Source organism: Protopterus annectens, chromosome 6.part0, assembly GCF_019279795.1.
Source record: "Protopterus annectens isolate FY-2018-M chromosome 6.part0, PAN1.0, whole genome shotgun sequence".
In the NCBI taxonomy this organism is placed as follows: domain Eukaryota; kingdom Metazoa; phylum Chordata; order Ceratodontiformes; family Protopteridae; genus Protopterus; species Protopterus annectens.
The window spans coordinates 1,296,597,927-1,296,611,864 of NC_056737.1; the positions used below are offsets into that span (position 1 = coordinate 1,296,597,927).

At 41.7% G+C, this 13,938-nt stretch overlaps 1 protein-coding gene across 3 annotated transcripts in view; it reads left to right on the forward strand.

Moving 5' to 3' along the window:
- The window catches only part of MBD5 (methyl-CpG binding domain protein 5), a 1,606,355-nt gene that overhangs the window by 230,789 nt on the left and 1,361,628 nt on the right, over positions 1–13,938 (forward strand). For 2 of the 3 annotated variants that reach the window (XM_044074864.1, XM_044074862.1), the window contains exon 2: positions 12,079–12,237. The gene's annotated coding sequence lies outside the window, so the exon portion shown is untranslated. The remainder of the gene's footprint in view (positions 1–12,078; positions 12,238–13,938) is intronic. The other variant, XM_044074863.1, reaches the window with a different exon arrangement.

The window sequence follows — 13,938 nt, forward strand, 5'->3', positions numbered from 1 at the left end:
TTTCTCTCGAAGCTGGCCTTAGACGATTTTATGAGTGCCGTAGTTTTTGCTAATACTGATCAGAGATGCCTTCCCTTTTGGGATTTTGCTCTATCATGTAGTAGCTTCCTCCTTCTATTGTATAGTTTGTTTATGGCTGGGGTCCACCAGACAGGACGCCTGCCTTTGGAGGATTGGGGTCTTGGTTTTATTTGGGATTGCATGATCCATGCATTCCTGAAGGTGTTCATAGAATGCGTTTATAAAGGATTCTGTGGTCTGGGCAGATTTTCCACAGGCCCAGGGGCTTTGAAGGATTTCACCGGTTTTGAGGCATGTGAAATTTGCTTTAGAGAAGTTTTTCACTGTGGTTTTCTGGGCAGGGGTGGGGTCGGGATGTGAATATCCAGTGAGATTAGTTTATGGTCTGATCTTACCAGTGAGGGATACACTTCTGGTCTGGAGCATAGTGTCCCCATGTTGGTGATGATCAGGTCCAGTATGTTTTCCCTCTTGTGGGAGTGGTAACAAGTTGTTCCATAGCATTTGAGTTTATAAATTCTAGGAACCTTTGGGCTAGGGTGTTGGAGCTAGAGTAATGCTCCCAGTCTATGTTTGGGTAGTTGAAGCCCAATATAATGGTGTTTGGAGAGACCTTCATATTTTCCAGTATTCTCAGGAAGGCCAAGTGGGGTTCCTGTGTTTGGGAGGGTGGTCTGTAGCAGGCTATAAACTGGAAGGCAGTTTTACCCACAGTTAGTTGCACATGGATAGTCTCTGATGCTTGCTGTGCCACCAACCTGGAGGTGTGGGTATCTTTGGCGAATATTGATACTCCCCTCCTTTTGTGGTTCAGTCCAAGTTTTGGGGCGAAAAGCATGGTATGAGGTATAACCTGGTAGTGCTGGGGTGCTCTCGGAGCCTTGAACCAGGTTTCTGTTACTGCACAGATATCGATGTTCTCCATGCTAAGGAAAGTTTTGAGTGCGTGCATCTTGAGGTTTAGACTTCTGGCGTTGAGTAGCATTACTCTTAGTTTCTTATCCCTTGTGATACCTATGGAGGTGGGTTTGTCTTTTGAGCCTTGCCTAAAAATGCACTATGGGGAAGCAAGAGCCTTTGCCAATATCCGAAAGCCCAGGGGTGACAGGTGCAAGCCGTCCTAGCGAAGCATCGTGGCTTGTCGAGCATGTCATCCCAGGCTGACAGGCATTGGATCCCCTTTGAATGACACCAACACTTAAGCCAATTGTTGAAATTGATCATCTTGTCTTCATATTGTGGCATCATTCTTGGTGAGGGTAAGATGCTACTCAAGGTCAGGGTCATACCGGCCTGGGCTACATGCTCAGAGAGCTCCTCTATGTCTCTTTTCATGTAGTCCAGGGAGGTATGTCTCAGGTCATTCACACCAGCTTGGACAATGACTGAGTCATATTTGTACTTGCCTTGGAGTGACCTGAGTGCTTGTGTTATGTGGCGGATCCTGGCGCCCGACAGGCAGCTCACCGTGAACTTCTCCTTGTTCAGCCTGGTGAGCGGGACGTCAGTATGCCTGACGATAGAGTCACCTATTACAAGTGTATCAGGTGTGTTGTTTAGCCTTAAGGGCTGTGACTGTTCGGCACACTGGCTTTGTGAGCTATGTGTTGCACGTGTTTTGTTTTGGGGTAGCGGTTGCTTGGATGTCTGCTTTGGAGGCCTCTGCTGCTTAGGCAGATTTTTATTTAGAGCCTCCGAGTATGTTTTTGTGTGTTTATGTGTTTGGTTTGTTGTCGTGGTAGGTCTATGTGAGACTGGAATTGTAGTGAGTGTGGTTTCCTTCTCCTCCTGACTGGTTACGCCAGTACTGAGTTGAGAGAGCTTAGCCTCCAGTTTGGCTATATGGTTGCATCTCTCACATGTGTTGGAATTTGTTGGGAGGAGGAGAGGGTTGTCTGTGTACATGAGGCAGTTGTAACATTGCCTCAAGATTCCCAGATTCACCAGCTGGACCGGAGAGGAGATTGACAACTGACCTTTGGACATGCTAGAATAGTATTGGGAATTCCTTTATAATTGAAAAAGGGCCAATGGGGAACGAGGTACTTGAGGGAGTTTGTGAGGGTGTAGTGCTTTTAATTTTTAGAGCTGACTTATATAATTGCTTTAGTGAGCAAGTGCCAGGTAACTTAAATGCAATGTGTTACAGGTAACTTAAATGCAAAAACGACAAACAGTAACTTTCTTTCAAGTGAAACAAGGAAATAAGTACAGTAAGCAATGCAGATATCACTAGGGATCCACAGAAGTGCTAAAAGGCCGCGTTTTAGGTGGAATTAGCGTTCGGAAATAAACAAACAGCAAGCATACAAATAAAGCTAGATTCAGCAGGCCTGGATCTAGTGTATGCTACAGCAAACAAGGTGTACCAATTTCAGTAAGAAACAGTTAGAATATGCAGGCACTATAAGCCTCTAACCAGAAATTCCCTGCTCAGAAGGGCAGAGTCCAGCCTCTCCTCCCACAAGAGTGCAGACCGCAATCCTTCTTAACGTAAAATAACTGGCCTGAAGCCCAAGTGCTTAAACCAGAACTAATACACTTTTAGAATAACAGACACTGAGCTCTCAATCAGCAGTTCCCAACTTAGAAGGATGTAAGCTACCTGTCCTGCCACCACAGTGCAGGCCACAAACCTTCCTAATGTAAAACAACTGGTCTGAAGCCCAAGTGCTTAATCCAAAAGACTTAGAAATGATAGCTACACTTTAATCAAGTTACTACCAGCAGTAATAAATACAACTGAATACTTTAAAGAATGCCTGGATTAGTGCTCAAGTTATACAAACAAAGCTAGATTCAGCAGGCCTGGATCTAGTGTGTGCTACAGCAAACGAGGTGTACCAATTTCAGTAAGAAGCAGTTCAAATATGCAGGCACTATAAGCTTTAACCAGAAATTCCCAGCTCAGAAGGACAGAGTCCAGCCTCTCCTCCCACAAGAGTGCAGAACACGAACCCTCTTAATGTAAAATAACTGGCCTCAAGCCCAAGTGCTTAAACCAGAATTAATACACTTTTAGAATAACAGACACTGAGCCCTCAGTCAGCAGTTCCCAACTTAGAAGGATGTAAGCTACCTGTTCTGCCACTACAGTGCAGACCACAAACCTTCCTAATGTAAAACTGGTCTGAAGCCCAGGTGCTTAAACTAAAAGGCTTACAATGAGTTACACCAAGCAGTAATAAATACAACTGAGTACTTTTAAGATGACGCAATGTAGAGCCGCAGTTACAGGTTCTGTGATTCGAAGACATGCTCGGTTAAAAGAACAGAGTTTACCTGATCATGTTAAGGCAAAGTTACTGGATGCTCCTTTACAGCATGATACCTTGTTTGGTGTTAAGGCAGAAGAGGTGTTAAAGAAAATGGAGGATAAAGCTAAATCTATGCAAACAGTCAAGGATTTCTTACAGATACAGCCACCTCGGTTTAGCAGAAATTGGCCAACAAAGAATTGGTCCTTTCCAGTGTCAGACAGGCCACAGAGAGGCAGATACAGATGCCCAAGAGGCAGATCTCAACCCCAAGGCTCAAACAGACAACGACAGTGGGGCACCTCAACCCCAAAAGGAGGTGAGGACAAGTCTCTACCTTACAGGAAACAGTCACAATGACTTTCCCCTCCGTACACTGAGCACATCCCTTTTGGAAGCCCCCTTAAGGGGAAAACTAGCATTTTTTTCCCAAAACTGGCAAACAATCACCCAAGACAAATGGGTATTGAATATTGTGTCTCAAGGTTACAGGTTCCACTTTCATACTTTACCAAAGCTAAAAGAAATGCCAGACCTGCCACAAAATCAATGGGCAGAGGCACAAAAACAAATTTCAGCCCTCATGGACATGAGAGCTATTCAAAAAGTACCACAACAGGAACAAGGACAAGGATTTTATTCAAGACTCTTCCTGGTCCCCAGAAAGGACAAGGCCTGGAGGCCCCATACTAGACCTTTCAATTCTGAATACTTACCTGGATATTCCGAAATTCAAAATGTTGACATTACAGCAGCTTCTACCCATGCTGGGCAAGAAGGCTTGGCTTATTACTTTGGTCCTCAAAGAGGCATACCTGCATGTCCCTATCAGACAAAATTGCAGAAGATACCTCAGATTCAAAGCTGGTACAATGCACTACCAATTCTCTGCACTGCCCTTTGGCTTATCTACTCCGCCCAGGGTCTTCACAAAGTGCCTGGCACCAGTAATTGCATTTTGCAGACAAAAAGGGATTCAAATATATCCATATCTGGACGACTGCCTCATTCAAGCAGAGACAAAGGACATTCTTCTACAGCATCTGGCATTTGTAAAAAGGTTGATAATTTCTCTAGGGTACACAGTAAACGAAAAGAAGTCAAAACTAGTGGCCTCGCAACAGATTATATTCCTGGGTGCCAGCTTAAATACAATGGCCCTGATGGCTTACCTCACGCCAGGCAAACAAGTTCAACTAACTCAGTATTTTCAGTTGCTGGCAAGAAAGTCCCATCTCCCTGCAAGAAAAATTCTGCAGGCCCTGGGATTCATGGCATCTTGCATTCTACTAATATCATATGCCAGACTGCATATGAGGAAATTACAATGGTACCTGAAAAGTGTTTGGACTCAACACTCTCACAGTTTAGAAGCAGTAATACCAATGATTCCCTGCCTACAACAGGAGTTTCTATGGTGGGCACAGGCATGTCACCTAAACAAGGGTCAGCCTTTTACCCAACCCACAGCCAGGCAAACTCTAACAACAGATGCTTCGGATTATGCCTGGGGGAGCACACATGGCAGGAAAATGCATTCAGGGCAAGTGGACCACAGACCAGATGCATCTTCACATCAATCAAAAAGAGATGTTGGCTGTTCAAAATGCCCTAACAGCTTTCAAGGACCTTCTACATCCAAGACAGTTACTACTAAAGACGGACAACACCACAGTAATGTGGTACATAAACAAGCAAGGGGGCACTCATTCTTTTACCCTATGCAGGCAAGCTATGACCTTGTGGAACACAGCTCTAACGTATCAAGTTCACCTGCAAGCACAATTCCTGCCAGGAAAGAAAAATACTCTGGCAGACGACCTAAGCAGAAATATCATGGACCCTCACGAATGGAAATTGAATCCACAAATCTTCAGCATGGTAACGCAAAAGTGGGGATGCCCAGACATAGATCTTTTTGCCTCCCCACTGAATTGCCAACTACAAAAATTCTGCACAAGGACTTATCACAAACAACCATGGAAAATGGATGCTCTTCTGTTCAGCTGGAGAAACCTAAAAGTTTATGCCTGCCTGCCACTGTCTCTCCTTTCAAAAGTACTCCTAAAAGCCAGACAAGAAAAACCAGAGATGATCCTGATTGCTCCAGACTGGCCACGCCAGCACTGGTACCCTATCTTAAGGAACCTGGCTCAAGGCCCACCATGGATTTTGCCTCAAATTCCACACCTTCTGACTCAACAAAACAGTCAGATCCTGCACGGTCAGCTCAAAACCCTAAACCTGGCTGCATGGCAGATACATAAGTCAAACGGACAACACCTCTCTCTAAAGCTGTTATGGATGTCGTTTTGGAGGCCAGGAGACCAAGCACCAGGAAAGCTTACTCAGAAAAATGGAAGAGATTCTGCGCCTGGAACCAGGCTCAAAGCCTTGACCCCCTTGTTCCAAACATTCCTCAGATTTTGCAATACTTAACTGAGATGCTGGACAGAGGCCTATCCTTCTCATCAATTAAGATCCATGCCTCTGCCATTTCAGCACATTACAACACGGATCCTCCTCTATTCTCTCATCCCTTGCTAAAGCAGTACCTCAGAGGGGCTAAAAACATAAGACCGCCCCGGAGAGCACCAACACCAACTTGGGACCTCAATTTCGTTTTGGAAAAACTGACCCTACCACCTTTTGAACCAGCCAATACAGACAATATAAAATTTTTATCATGGAAAACAGCCCTACTCCTGGCAGTAACATCAGCACAAAGAGTCTCAGAGCTACAGGCATTAATGGCAGTGGAACCTTTTATAGTTTTTCATCAGGACAGGGTATCTTTTAAGGACAAACCCTACCTTTATGCCAAAGGTGGTATCTAGTGTGGCTCTTAACCAAACCATCCATTTGCCAACTTTTTATCTAAACCCCCAGAATAAAGGGGAGAAACTTCTGCATTCTTTGGACATACACAGGCAGTTACGCTTCTACTTGGACAAAACAAAGGCTTTCAGGAAAACTGAGCAACTGTTTGTAGCATATGCTGCAGGATCACAGGGCAAGTCTATCTCAAAGCAGAATATATCCAAATAGATAGGACACTGTATTCGATACTGCTACACACCACATGAATATTCAGTCCCAAATAACATTAGGCCACATTCCACCAGGGCAACAGCCACTTCAACAGCCTTTCTCAGAGGAGTACCTGCCAAGGAAATTTTGGAGGCTGCAACTTGGAGTTCAGTGCACACCTTTACCAAATATTACCATCTGCCTCTTTACTCTAAATCCAGAGCAGGATTTGCCACTGCAGTTCTGCAGGGCCTCATAGCCAATCCTAACTCTTTATAGACCAGCCACCCAACCTCAGCTTTAGGATTCTACCCTAGTGTAATGACTGCAGCAGTGTAACACGATGAACATAGTACAGTTTTGTACCTACCATAAATGTAGATGTTTGAGTGTTCACACTGCTGCAGTCCAGGTTACCCGCCCTCCATCCCCTCTGAACTAGCTAGACTTATCTATACCTTTCTATCCTATACAACCCTTGGGGTGTATTTGCTGGTAACTGAAGGTATTGTTTTTATTGTATATTTTTGATTAGCAATATGTATTGCCTACCTATTTGGGGGCACCTGACATCTGGGGCAAGAAAAACCTGAAGAAAATGGCGTCGGATGCATCTTGTATACCCCTGGCGCACTGACGTCAGGGAAGAAGTGACAGCAACCGACGCCGGACCAAGACTTTGGAATTTGGGACGACTGCGGGGACCGCCTGATGGCAGGATAACCCAAGTGTAATGACTGCAGCAGTGTGAACACTCGAACATCTACATTTATGGTAGGTACAAAACTGTGATTTACTTTACGGACTAACCCTTTTTTTTTTTTTTTTTTTTTTTTTAAACCTAAAGTGGCTTCTGAAAAGAATGTTGACCAATCTTTGCACTTACCAGTCGTCTCTCCAAATTTTCAAGTAAAGTAAAGTAAATTACATGCTGCATCTCCTTGATGTACACAGACAGTTACATTTTTATATTTACAGAACAAAACAAATTAGAAAGTCAGAGCAACTCTTGTCTTTTTTTTTTCACCAAAAAACTGAGTTGTCCATTCTCTAAAGTCACTCTTGCCAAATGGGTTACAGACTGTATTTCTTGGATTTATTCTCAAAAAGGCATGACCCTACCTAAACCTCCCAAGGCTCATTCAGCCAGATCCATGACTGCTTCATCTGCCTTTTGGTCAAGAACATCTATTGATGATGTTTGTACTGCAGCTACATGGTCCAATGCTCATACCTTTTTTTGCTCATTACAAGTTAGATATTATTTCTAGAAACAAAGCCACCTTTGGTTTGGTGGTACTCAGGAATATCCTTCAATAATAGCCACCCAAGATCAGTGTAGGTGGGGACTCTGTCCCATACCAAAAGGACAACATCAGATTTAAAAGTTATATATTCACCATAACTAGGCATCTGTGTTGTCAATTTTCATTCTTCCTCAACTTCCCTCCCACCCATCCCCCATCCTTTTTTTTCTAGAGAGACCTTTTGGACTATGTTTATAACAGTAACAGTAAACGTTATTGTCATTCTGACTGCACACAAAAAAAATGCACAGTTGAATGAAATTATGTTTCTCCAAGCTCATATACATGTAAACAAGCACATATACAACATGAACACATATAAATGCACAAAAACACAACAGCAGCACAAGTCCAAGCCAACCAAAGGTATAGAAAGTTTCATCAACCATGTACGGTTCATTCATGGTCACACTGACTGCATCCGACTGCTCCCTTCACACTGTCACTAGCTCCATTTCAACATTGACAAACATTCAAAAGTCTCAATCAGGCTCCTTCCAACCACCAGAATCTGAAACTCCATATTTTAACAGTCTGACATAGTCTGGTCTTCCGCTACCTGCATCCATCACCAGAAGGCCCAAACAGCCTCAACCAATACAACAATCTCACCACGATCTCCCACACACTCCTCCATCCACGCTGCCATTGTCCTATCCTCAGAACCAGTCCGATCCCACTGACCAACAATATCCAGTCCGATTCACTCAGCAGACAAAAGCCAACCGTATCCAGCCACCTGAACAGCCGCAACCAGCACAACCTCCAAACGCAAACAATCTGACAATCCAACAGACCACAGCTGCAGACAAACCGCACACCCGATGACTTCAGAACAGACTCCCCAGACAGACAAAATTGCAACAAAATCCACAATTTTAACACAAAAACACAAAACACACATTGGGAGCCGGAGAGGCCGCTGCCACACGAGGCGCCGCCATCTTGGGCGATCCTTTACAGATCTGTACAGATTCTGTATGGAACCTGTAGTTCCGGGTTTGAGCCCTTACTTTCTCTGTCAGTTATACCTGTCTCTGTTTAACTATAGGGTTATATGGCAACAAGCTCTAGCTGAGGTAATGGGAATGGAATAGTGAATTATAGGGAGAGGAAGGAGCTGGAGAGATTGATCCGAAGTCTAGAATATATGTTCAAGTCAGATCTGAGGACAGGATCTGAACCCCATACATTGAGGAAGAATGAAAATGGACAGCACAAATGCCTAGTTATGATGAGTACAGTATATAACTTTTATTTACTATATAGTCTAAAAAGCCGGCAAACAAGATCTGAAAAATGGTAGGGGACTAGAGCATTATAGGTGAGGAAGGAGCTCGAGAGTTTGTGTTCCATGAGCCAGAAAAAGCTTCTGCGTTTCATCCGTGGGTCAGATCTGAACCCATTTGTTCAAGAATGAAAATGGACATCACAGTCGGAATGTTACGGTGAGTGTATAACGTTTTATTCTGTTAACTTGAGTCATTGGCAGAATAAGAGAATGCGAATTAATATACATTTTCTGAAATAAAAAAAAAAAGTCTATAATTCTATTTATCGTCATTGTTTATTACGTCTAATTCATCACCTTTTCACTAAAAGTCCCCAGTTTTAAAGGGATTAAGGGAGACGGAGCTAAAAACTGAGTCAAAGTCAGGGGTGTCCTTGAGGTGACAGGAATGGACTTCATATCTTCCAGAAAATGCATGTTAACATAAATCCTGTCATTACAACTTTGTAATTTTATAGGAGGAAAATTTTAAATCTCCCCTTTTTTGAGCCTTTGTCTCCCATTATTTTAAGCTGTATCCAGATTTCTTGAGCTAAGAGGTTGAGAGGTATGCATATCTCGCTTAATTTCAAATGAGTTACATCCACTCACTCTCTGTCTCATGCAGACACACTCTTCTGCTTTCCTGCATGCAAGCACCTATATAGTTACAAGTGCAGACAGAAACATAGACTGACTGTACATACATGTATTCTTTTTTTTAATGATCCATTTGTTTTAATTTTACACTCGGTAAACCGCAAAAGCACTGCTTGGCAAGTGTAAAATAATGGCGGCTGTTACCTTGGTTACAGTCCGAGCTCCACAGCAGTTTAATGTACTGCCGTGAAGTGTCTGACTCGTATGTTAGCGGGCATTACCCGTACATTAACACCCTGCTGGAGAACGTTTGTTCTCCACACAGAGTGGTGATGTATAAGTCACCCATTCTCTAAGCTGTAGTAATTTACACAAAGGCTACTATTGAGAATGGTAAATATAGTACAGCTGTGCAAATTGCTCTTATCGTAACAGTAGATGTTTGAATTTCTTACTGCTGCAGTAGCTGCACCCTCCCTCCATCCCCATTTTTTCTGTGTAGTTACTTTTCGAGATAAAAGTTGTGATCAAACTTTTTGGGGGTTCCGTGACAAGTACAGTATCCCCTGTTTGAGGGTCCTGAAAAAAATGCAGTCAGGTTGCTGTTTTTCTTTCTCTGAATCTTGAGAAGACACAGCAGTGTTGAGGAGAGCCAGACTTTTGAAGACCGTTGTTATGTCCTGGGCAGGGTATAACCCAAGTATCTATAGTCTACTGCAGTACTGAGGAATTTGAAGATCTTTTGTTATGGTATGTGCAGTTTACACAACTGTATTTGTTTCTTTTGTTTTTCCATCCTTTTGTTATTTTAATACATTTTACTTTATCGTTAACTTATTTTAAACATGTCTGAGTGCATTTGACTTATTTTTCCTCTAAATTATTGCAAGCAGTCTCCTGTACCAAAGCTGAAATTTGCACTGCTTTTTCCTGAACAGCTGCAGACTTCTTCTCAGCCACACTTTTCCTATTTTCTGGTTGATTTTCTCTTACTTTCTCCAAATTTCTTCTTTGAGGACATACAGGCAATGCAATTACAAATCAGTATCCAAATTCTACTTGGATTAATAGCGTTTACTGGCTTTGTTTTCCACCGTTTTCAGTTTTCGCCGTGCACAATACCTCTAATCAAACTGTTGCGTATGTAGCCATCCTGTTGGTCTTTACGATAATGTTATTGATATAACAGTAGATCATATTTGATTAAGGAGAAAATATTTTTTTCTGGTATATTTTGAAAGAAAGCCAATATCATTTGAGAAGAAACACTGGAGATTACTGAATGCTGGTAAAAAGATGGGTGGACACATGAAAAAAGAATATAGAATGTGTTTGAAAAAAATGTGCTGCCAGTGTACACTTACATGGCAGATGTCTGTATATTTCCACTGAATATAGGAAGTCTGCTTTTATGATTGTTTTTAGAGCAGCAACCTATTAAACAAAACTTTCTATTAGGATATGAAGCATGAGTGTATGATCTTTTTATTCAGTTGCGTTGTTTGGTATGTGAAAACATTTTGAAGAAAGAGACCATTAATTGTTATAATGGATGCGCAGTAGGAGAAGGGTAGAAGTAGGAAGGCCTGTAAAACTAACTCTAATGCTAGCATATAAATGATGGAGACAGATTCTAGCAAGGCAGTATCTGCTGAACTTGCATGTCCGGTTACTTAAAATGAACTGAAAAATAATACCAATGAAATTAGGAGGGATTATTTTACTTTTTTGTAATATCTAAGTATTGGTAAGGAAGGTATACAGGTCCGAATGAGTTAAACTTAATCAGTGAAAGGTTGCTGGTTTGTAATCCAGCTCTCATGTAGAAAAATAAAGCCTTAATTGTGGCCCAGGCAGCCTTTATGACTTAATGGGTCAGGTGACTGACTAGCCTGGCTAGGAGGTTAAAGATGGCTGCAAATGGCACCATTCCCCCTGGTTGGAGGAATGAATGCAAACGTTGTGGTTTGGGATTAAATGTTAGGCTTACCATGCCGCTGATACATGGTAGGCTTCAAAGTAGATGTATGGCAGCATGCACTCCCTTGTGGAAGGCACTTTGAGCCCCTAGTGATGCAGTTCAGTTTTTCTCCCACCCACAGGTGAGGTTAAGGCCAATATAAAACGTCATAGTAAAGGTGTCAGCAAGTAACCAAGCAACTGTCTTGAATGCCTGATTGACTGTTTCCCCATGATGGCTTTTGCCTCCAGTTTTAAGGTGATTCTCAACTACAGAGGAAGGAATGGGCTGAAGTCTGGCCGGGAGGTGACTTGATGGTCAGCATGCACAAGTACGAAAGCAATCAAGAAAAAAATAAGTTACTGGTTTAGATATGAAATACATTCTTGCTTTTCAGTTCTGGATGATAGCAGTCAAAGGTAGTGTGAAATGTAAGCAGCAAAATGAACGATCTACATAACACAAAGTACAACGGCACAGTAAAACATTGCAACAGTTATTATTCTTTTAAACTTTGGGGATGAAATGTGAGCTATGGAATGTAGGTGTTCATACCTTTAAAGTTGAGTAAATGTTAGCATGTAGGAACTATAATTTCTCTAGTAATAAAAAGTATTACCTTTTTTTCTACAGAAGAAACTTCTAGTGAAAACCTTGTGTGGAGGACAGCACCAGTTTTAAAGAAGTTGTAAAAGAAAGAAAAAAAAAGATTTGTAATGTTGAAAACTGAGGACTTTGGAGAAACCTTGCATTGTTACAAATTAAAGAAGAGGTAGGATCTTGAATGTGTAGGTAGGGATAATTTTTAAATACTTTTTTTAGTGTTTTGATTGCATTTAATCACAAATATCCCTTTTTTTCTTTGGTATATGCTATGAGATCTTTAACTTCATAGATGTCCATGTTGACAAACTTGTCTAAGTGTAAACTGTAGTTCTTGTATAAACTGAAATAAGTAGAATTTATAGTAAGTAACCTGTCCCCAAGGCCTAGCTCTTCAATCTGCTGCTAATAAATTTAAGTGTCATAATGTCACTGTATGAATGGCATCCATTAAAATGATTTTCTGTTTGGAAAAGTCTCCTTTATATAGTACAGTGTTGTATTTGTTCTTTTACTATTGCTTTATGCATTTATTCCTTTTGGTTACACTTTGATATGATGAGCAGTAGTGTCCAAACCAACCAACTAGCTAGTAGCTTCTGCAATTGTCAATTTCTTTAGTTTGACTGGTATTTGTTGTCCGCCCTTGTAACACTTTAAGAAGAAAGTTTTATGTTACATTTTATATTGTCTGATTTCTTCCCTGCTGATCAAACATTAGATCAGTGTTACTTTTTTTTTCCATTTGTGTTTAACTCGGTTTTGCAGGTATGCATTGTTAATAAGTCATTATATCATGTTTACCTTCTCGGTTGTGTCAGGTGCAGCATAATAAAATTTTAAGTCATACTCATTTTTGGGTGGCACAGTTGTACACGGATTTGCATTGCTAGCTAGCAGGAATCGTTTTTGGAGGATTATCTCTGACTGGAATGCCTTCTTTGTTGAGCCTGCATGGATTTTTGACAGGTTTCCTGTTACGTGCCGTTTCGAGTGACATGTAATAGGTGAACTAAAGTCCTTAATTTCCCATAATTTTTTGTGTGTGTGTGTGTGTGTGTGTGTGTGTGTGTGTGTGTGTGTGTGTGTGTCTGTGTGTGTGTGTGTGTGTGTACATGCACGTGTGCATTCTGTGATGTTCTAATGTTTCATTCATGATCATTTTCTTGCATTATCTGAGTTAACTGGTGTAGGCTTTGCCCTCTCTCATGAAACTGAATAGAATAAAACACATTTGGGAATGACAAAAACATTGTGACCATTTAACATCTGTTGAGTAAGATAGTCCAATAAATTAATTCTCTTTTTCCCTAACAAATATTTTATTGCAATGTCTATTTCAGAGGCATTTTTGTCTATCGTTCATTCAGACAAAATTCATGTCTTGTGTGTGTGTGTGTGTGTGTGTGTGTGTGTGTGTGTGTGTGTGTGTGTGTGTGTGTGTGTGTGTGTGTGTGTGTGTGTGTGTGTGTGTGTACTTCCATAAAATACGAAAGGAAAATTAAAAAAAAAAAAAAATTCATAGAGTTACATACAGCTTTTTATTATTATTTGTGTAGACTGATAAATCCTTAAGACGTGTGGCTCTTTCCTCCTGTGCTGGTTGTAGACTGTTCTCTCTCTACATTTTGTGATGTTCATCGTGTTTCACTGTTGCAGTCATTACTCTTGGGTTATCCTGCTGGTAGGCTACCCGCAGTCGGCCAGAATTCCAAAGTCTAGGTCCGGCGTCGGTTGCTGTTGCCTCTTCCCTGACATCAGTGCGCCAGGGGTATAAAAGATGCAGCCAACACCATTTTCTTCAGTCTTTCTTGCCGCGCGGTGCCTGAAGCAAAAGCAGTTCGCAACTGCCGGTCGGCCGACTCCTGAGATTTTCATATCTGAATTTCA